We start from the raw sequence: 7,772 nt of genomic DNA, 5'->3' as shown, positions 1-7,772 counted from the left end.
CATTAGGGTAAGCTGTCACAAACGTGTTTCTTCTGAGAACGTTGATGGGAAGACGAGGTAAAGCGAAGTAAGTCACCTGATCTGGGGAAGGGGGGAGAGAGAAGATCGCTAAGGGAAGGTGCAGAAAAGGAAGGAATGGGGGTCAATTCAATAAACATGAAAACGCTCCTACCCTCCAGTTGGCATTCCGTGTACATCCGAGGAGATAAATAGGATAGGTCAAGGAAAAGGGCCTAGGGGGATCAGGAAGGGCTTTCCCTGGAAGGTGAAGATTCTAAGAGGCAGAGGTGAGGAGGGGGCCCAGGCTGAGCCAAGGTCCAGATGCAGGAGATAGAACATGGAGTATGGGAAACAGCAAGTGAGACAGGTGGCTGGGAGGGTGAGAAAGAATAATGGGAATTAATTCTGGGAAGGTGAGCTGAGCCAAATTGTGAATGAGTTTAAATGTCAAGGAGTTTATGTTGTATACTAGATAGGCCAAAGGGAATAAATCACTGAAGAGTCCTGAGAAGGGAAATGATGTGGCTGGATTTCTATTTTGGAAGGCCTTCACAAGATACTTTGGGAAAGGTAGAAAGCAGTTTAAGGAGGACCCAGTTTAAAGAAGGCTATTGCAAAAGTGTAGCTGCTGAGGATCTAAACTAGGGTGGTAGGCCTGTAAGCTTACAGAAAGGCACAGTTTTAAGACAAGACTTGGTAATTTATTGGATATGGGAAGAGAGGGAGAGTGGAAATTTAAGGAAGGAGAATAGATTGTAAATCTGGATGATTTAAAAGAAATGGTATTTTCAACAGAAAGAAGGCTGGAAGAAAGGCAGTGAAGATAACACCGTAGATGCTAACAAAAAACTGAAGTGATCTCCAATGTGTCATTGGTGAAGGTCTAAAGCTCAGAAATGAGAGTAAATATATATTAAGACGGGAGTTATCTGCATAGAGATCTGTGTAAAGGCTGCATAGAGCAGGTGTAGGGCAAGATATGGATGTCAACTCAGAGTCATCATACAAGTACGTGAACCAAAAGATGGTAGTTGGAAAGGGCATCTATTTAAGAAAGTAGGGGCCAAAAGCTACAGAAGGCAAGAATAAAGGGCAGATTTAGCAATTAAGAAAGAACTGGTAATTCTGGGAAGAGCTATTCTGGGTGATTGGTGTGGCAGGGAGGCAGAAGTGAGATAAGTTAATGGAAGCAAATGGTTTAAGTCTGCTATAGGAATGTGGCTGTGGAAATGAGGAAATGAGGTATATGGACATAAGAATGATCAATGGTCTTAAAAACCTGAGCACATTTATAGGCTGCAAGGAAAGAACCTGGAGAGATTAAAAATAGGAAGGGATCAACACAACAGGTTCCAGGAGATGAGATCAAAGGACACGAAGTAGAGGGGGCTCCTGCTGACAAAGGACTGGACTAAAGAATGAGGTCAACAGTTCCGGGGTGCAGCAGACAAGAGCAATATTGGACAGCTATTTTTTTCAGTGAAGTATGTGATAATCTCTTCAACTGAGGAAGGACTGGGTGGTTTAGACTCTTGAGGCAAGGAGGGCAAGTTTGGAGTAGTAGCTTATGGAGAATTTGATGGAAATCAGGCATTGTCTTGGATAAACCAGTTAACTGTACAGAGATCAGGTCCTACCAAAAAAAATCAACCAGACAGTACAATGTCCAGTTTTGCCCACAAGTTACAGTTGACTGGCAGGAAATGACCTGTTAGAATTGGGTTCAGAATCAACGGACACAGTATGGTTCAAGGTCTGTATCACCCTTCAGTCCAACTTGGCCAACAATGGTCATAGAACAAGAGGGTAGGAAGCAGATGCTCTCCCAATAGCAGAAGGAACTAGGCACTATAAAGGATGAAGGATAAAACCCTGAATCTTAGTGACTTAGTTATTTTCCCAGGCACCAGCATCTACTTAAGCGCCAAGAGAAGGGGAAACTTTGGCCTTGGTTCCTAGGGGCTTTCACCATTGTCTGTGTTTTCCTGTTACTAATCCACCCATAGGTACCAAGTCTCCTCACCCATAAGCTTCACTGGTTCTTTAGTGCAGATGCCCCATCTGAATCCTGACTACATGCCCCACTTTTTGATACTGCTACCTGACCAAATCCATCCTTTACCCTTCCTTTTCTTTTCTACTCTCACCATACATTCCAGATCACAAGGTATTTTCTAGAGTTTATTTATAAGAGAAAAGAAGAGAGACTCAAGACAATTATCAGCCCATGAAAATGAAAACTATCATAGATCATGCAATATCTAAGTTTTTTCTGACCTAATCTTTAAAGTTCTCTAGGATGAGAATCCTCTTTAAGAGGATGCTAGTATATTGACTATATTCATGGCCTGAGATAGTTCGATTTGCTAACTTTTGGTCTTTATAATGTGCTAATTTAATTGGTCCACCTTTTTTTTGGGGGGGGGGCAAGCCCAGGCTCTGTCAATTGGGAACCTCCTGATAGCATACGGCTGGCCTGTTGTACCCTATTTTTCTATACTCCTCTTCCCCCCTCACCACCACCCTCCAAATCAGTTATTAAATCTGCTCTAAATATAATGTTCAGCCCAACATCATTCACCCGTAAGTTCACAAAAGATCTCTTTCTCTACAGGCAGACAAAAGATTCAGTCACTAGTAAGAGACAGAATTAGAGGAGGCTTCTTATCTTTCCTGACATTAATCTCAAAGTTTAGAAGGTCCTTCAAACATCTCTAGCTTTCTTTAATAACCCCTTTAAAATCTGCCCTTCTTATGATAATCAAACTTTCTTGAAACTACTGACATTTTTCACTTGACCCACTTTGGGAATTGTAGAGTTGTTTTCCACTTACCCTCCTCAAGTCCTAGGTTGGGCCCTCATTCTAGTGTCTAGGATTCAGAAATCTGTTTCCCTTTTCTAGGCCCCCCTTGATTACAGATTTTCATCCTGTCCTTTCAACACCCTATATCTGTGCAAACTGAAGAAGTGTCATCCCTTCAATCTGTCCTTGTCCGTTATCTACCTCCCATCCCTTTCCCTATCAGTCACATTCAGAGTGCTTCTGGTAATACAGTGCTCCTAGCCAGCTGGAAGGAGTCATGCTGACAGCTTTGACTGACCTGGAAGTGGGGAAGGAAAGTGATTTCATGACAATCTGCAGATCAAACTGAGAACCTTTCTTAACCTTCAATAGAAGCAGGCTGGAATAGGAGAGAATTTCAGTGAGATCTTTAAACTGAAAACTAGGCACTTTTAAGTCAAAGGTTGGGCATTTTTATGAAACCAAAGGTACCAAACTTCAATGCATCCCTGTGTTCAGATTATTGTGCAAAAAAAATATGGGAACAGAATGTCTAATCTGTAGTTATTAGTAGGCACCACTTGTGATTTCATTTACCCAACTGGTCCAGTTTTAAGGGGTCCTCTTAAGGGAGAAAGGCATCTAGAGGAAAGGAATGTTGCATTTCCCTTATATATACACCATATTTCAAGAAGGTATGGAAACCTTGGGCCCTTCCCCCCCATCTTTCCTAGTAGTTATAAAAATATATAAGCATACAGTAAGTTGAAAAAAAAAAACAACATATCTTGGAAGAATGTGTGTGGGGTGGGGGGAAGGAGGATGAAAGGGAACAAAGAGAATTATGGTGAGTGAAGGTCAGACAACAGAGATGGCTGTTCCATTTTAGCCAATCATAGACTGATTAGTAAACTAAAGAAATTGGAAAGGAAATAGTTGATGAAGTTTTATAGTGGTGCAGTGGATAAAGGGCTGGGACTGGAGTCAGAGACTCAGATTCAAATCTCACCTTGGACACTTTACTAGTTGTGTTACCCAGGGCAAGTCACTTAGCCTCTATTTGCCTCAGTTTTCTCATTTATAACAGGGATGAGGAAAGCACCCACCTCCTAGGGCTGTTGTGAGGATCAAAGGAGATAATATTTGTAAAGCACTAAGCACAATGCTGGCCACATAGCAAGTGCTATATAAATGTTAACTATCATTATTAGTTTGAGGGTGTGGTATTTAGAAGGATTGAAGGAACAGAGTATGGCTGACAAAACATGAGCACCAGGATCGTAGAAAAATCTAGCTACCTCTTTTCAATATGTAACCCCTTTAATCTCCTGTTAATATCTGGCATTTGGTCATCTCTTTCCAATCAAAAAAAAAGTTTCACTGATGCCATTTTTTGATCTATTCCCCTACTTACTTCCAATGAGCCTTGCAACAAAGATAAAAAAGTTAGGTAAAACCAACAACCTATCACCCATGTCTGGTAGCATATGCAATATCCTTACCCTTACCTCTTCACTAACACCTAGCAAAAGCTTCTCACAAAACAGATTTCCAGAGCTACTGGAACTAGGCTGCTGTCAGGGAAAAAAGTCATGTCCTTTTATAAACTGTCCCTTGGGGCCAAGGGGAGAATCCCAGGATATTCTTTAGGTTCAACAGTGCTTGAAACTCACCTGACCAAGGAAAACTTTCTAATCCCACAACGGTCTCTTCTTTATTTTGCATTTCCAGTTAGTTCTCTTGTAAGCAGTATTGCACCATAAACTATGAGGGAAGGAGGGACTGTCACCTGAATTCTGTATTTCCTTTCCCTCCCCCAATAATCATTTAGTACACAATAATGCTTCATAAATGGTTGAATTATAGGTTACCTTGTAGTTGTTTCACATACATACACATTAAACACATTTTGGTGATCTATGATTTTAATTTTTACGTCCACCAAAGGATTATGCACACAGGAGATGCTCAAATACTTGTGGAAAGAATGAAATCACAGGTCAAAAGCCCATTTCTTCAGGAAAAGCTTCAAAGATTAACTCAACCACCTCCCTTCTCCAATTCATTCTTGCAATTACTAGGAATGGGCTAGCCAACTTCAGAAGACCATTAAAAGTTAGTCAAGGCCAAATGATGTAATGTCACACTTGGAAATAAAGACCTTTGGAAAGAACAAGGGGAAAAAAAAGTACAATTACCAGGCATGTGTCAAGTATACACTATGAATAAAAGTAAATGAAATCTACTTGAAAGAAGTTATGAGATATTTTGAAAACTTGACTGACAAAACTGAGGAGGCAGATTATATCTAGGCAGGGAGTTATTTCTCCATCTTACCTGAAAATAAGAGTCAATAAATCAAATGGTTTTAAAAGGTCTTAACTATCTTCCCCAAACTAGACGGGGTGCAAGGTTAAGCCAAACTGAAGATAGGCTAGATTTCTACATGAAGGCCCCAAACATTTGGTTGGTCTTATCTCTCTCCTCTTAGCACCTTGTCAGACTATAAACTCCACAAGAACAGTATCAATTAACTAGGTATCCCAAGCATCTAGTAGACATACATTAAGTACAATAAATTATATAGTACCTATCACATGGATAAAAGCTACCCTACAGTCTAAATAATGATCATGCTCCTATATTTATATATATAGATATAGTGTATTTCTCTTACTAGAACACGGTTAGTCAAAGCTGGCAAAAAGATGGCTCTCGCCCCAATTTTCTCCCTTGATGACTTGAATTGGACTCACTCAGTTGCTGGGAGAGTTTGATTACCAACAGAAGTACATCCAGTTTACTCCTCATTGTGGAAGATAAACAAACAAATCAAAGACACAGAATTAATTATCAAACTTTAATTGGTAAGACTAATCTTACAGAATAAACAATAAGATAACCAGTAGAGATTACACTTAAAAAATCCAGCAGTGCAAATCTAATAGACTAAATATTTTTCATTTACCCCCAAACAGGCATTTAATTATTTAAAAACAAAATAAAAATACCATCCAAGTGGTACTTATGTCTATTTCATTTTCAAATAATTCTGCAGCGGAAGTTCTTTTTGAGAAATAAAAAATAAGTTGCTTAGAAAATAAGAAAGCAGTCAAAAATCACAATCACTGAAGCCACACCTAGCCTAGAAGGTAAAGCCATCAAGTGCTGCATCGACACAGCTCTCCTGACCCCTTAACTTCAGAGGAACCAAACCTATCAGGAGATGAATTTCTGTAAGCCCCATGACACCAAAAAAAAAAAATTCTCTAAGACAAGATGGATGAAGACCAGTGATGAAAAAAAAAAATTGTGGATGATTGCCCAAAGAAAGCCCACCCAGCACTGCTTAATTGGCACACCAAACATGGGAGAGGGAAGTTACAACACTATACTCAGGTTTGCTTCAATAGACATGTTTTAGAACTAGAAGAAAAAGAGTTCCTGTTGAAATATGGCAACTTTTTACAGATGTGGCAATGTGGGAAAGTTTATCTCTTTGGCCCTTTAATTGCAAAGCAGCAACTCCCTAAGAAGTCTATGTAATAATAACATCTCATCATACAGACGGAAGGCTTGGCTTTCTGCTAACCCACCTCAATAAGACTGCCCAAGCATTCCAACAAAGTGCATATTTAATTTAGTCCAATTTCAATTAAGATGTGCTACTGCTACCAGGAAAAGTTCCATATTTGAGCAAGAGACTTGCTTAACACCAAAGAGCTCAAAATTCTACAGATTCTATTGTTTCTAGGCTGACTAAGCAAGCCAAATGAAAGAAAACGAAAAGCAGTCAGCCTTCAGCAATGTTCTCGTTATCTTGTCCTCTTATAAAATGTCCTCAACCAAGGTTTTTTGCTTTTAAGAAGTAACACATAGGAGCAGAGGGTCAGACATCAATACTCTGGAAAGAACAGAAAGTCCAGGAAGCACATAAGAATCTGAAATGAATGGGACATCAAGCTGAGAGCATTTGGCCTCTCAAATTATAAATGTGCTTTCCTTCCATTTCCAAGGAAAATCTGCTTATATTACATAGCTTTCACTATCTTCCCCATAATTAAGAGTGGGGAAGGGAAAGATAAGGAGGCAAAATAAAATTTGAAGCCAGGATAGATTAAACCTTTCTCCTTTTCTTAAGGTATTACATGTATCTCCCCACACTGAGGAAAATCAATTAAAATGCAAGAAAAAACATTTCTCATCTAGATTTCAGAGCTGAGGGTGGGAGTGAGAGAGAGGATATAGAAATAATTCCAAGAAAGGAACTTATTCACTTACTCTCAAGAGGGACTGTGGTTCCACTTTGTATATAAATTTGATTAAAAAAAAATCCACTAGGTTGAATAAACCTGTTGAGGTTAGTCACAGATCTGATTTTTTAATACTTTTGCATGCCAAAAAGGGCACAGACTTAAATCAAACACCTTTTTCATGGCTTCCTTTATTCTCCCTGAGACAGATCTTTCCCCAGAGCTACACACAAATCTTCATCCATACAGTTAGACAATCCTATGTTCTCTAACAAAGACAGGAAGCTTTGCCATAGGCATCCTAAAACCTCTGGCTCTTAGGAACAGCTCCATATGAAAAAGGTGTAACTTACATTATTGTAAGATAATATGTAATAATTACTTCTGGAGGAAAAAGCACCATTTCACTTAAAAAAAAAAAAAAGACACACATGCATACTGCCCTCCCCCCAAAATAAAACCACTCATCCAAGCTTAAATTCTACTTTAGTGTACTGACCATAGGCAGACAAGCAGTTTGGTTATCAGGAACAGGGTAGAATATAGAGAATAACAATTTTAATACTATGGCTCAGCTGGATGGAGGTGACGCACCAGAGAATGGGCCATCCACAGTATAAAGGGAAACAACACAGGTGGTACCACTGGGGCTCTGAAAACATTATTTTAGGCAAGCAGAATGGAGGAAAGGACTTTTTTTCCTAGAAGAGTCAAGTGAGGTGGGTTTAAAAAAAAT

At 39.5% G+C, this 7,772-nt stretch overlaps 1 long non-coding RNA gene across 1 annotated transcript; it reads right to left on the bottom strand.

Annotated features, from left to right (window-relative positions):
• Window positions 1–4,690: 4,690 nt before the first annotated feature.
• On the bottom strand, window positions 4,691–6,075 carry LOC140503426 (uncharacterized). Its single transcript, XR_011966792.1, has 2 exons — window positions 5,461–6,075; window positions 4,691–4,944 (listed from the first exon to the last, which is right to left on the bottom strand). It is a non-coding gene; the product is annotated as an uncharacterized lncRNA (long non-coding RNA).
• Window positions 6,076–7,772: the final 1,697 nt, after the last annotated feature.

Source organism: Notamacropus eugenii, chromosome 1, assembly GCF_028372415.1.
Source record: "Notamacropus eugenii isolate mMacEug1 chromosome 1, mMacEug1.pri_v2, whole genome shotgun sequence".
NCBI lineage: Eukaryota > Metazoa > Chordata > Mammalia > Diprotodontia > Macropodidae > Notamacropus > Notamacropus eugenii.
This window is presented reverse-complemented; position numbering and strand designations above follow the sequence as displayed.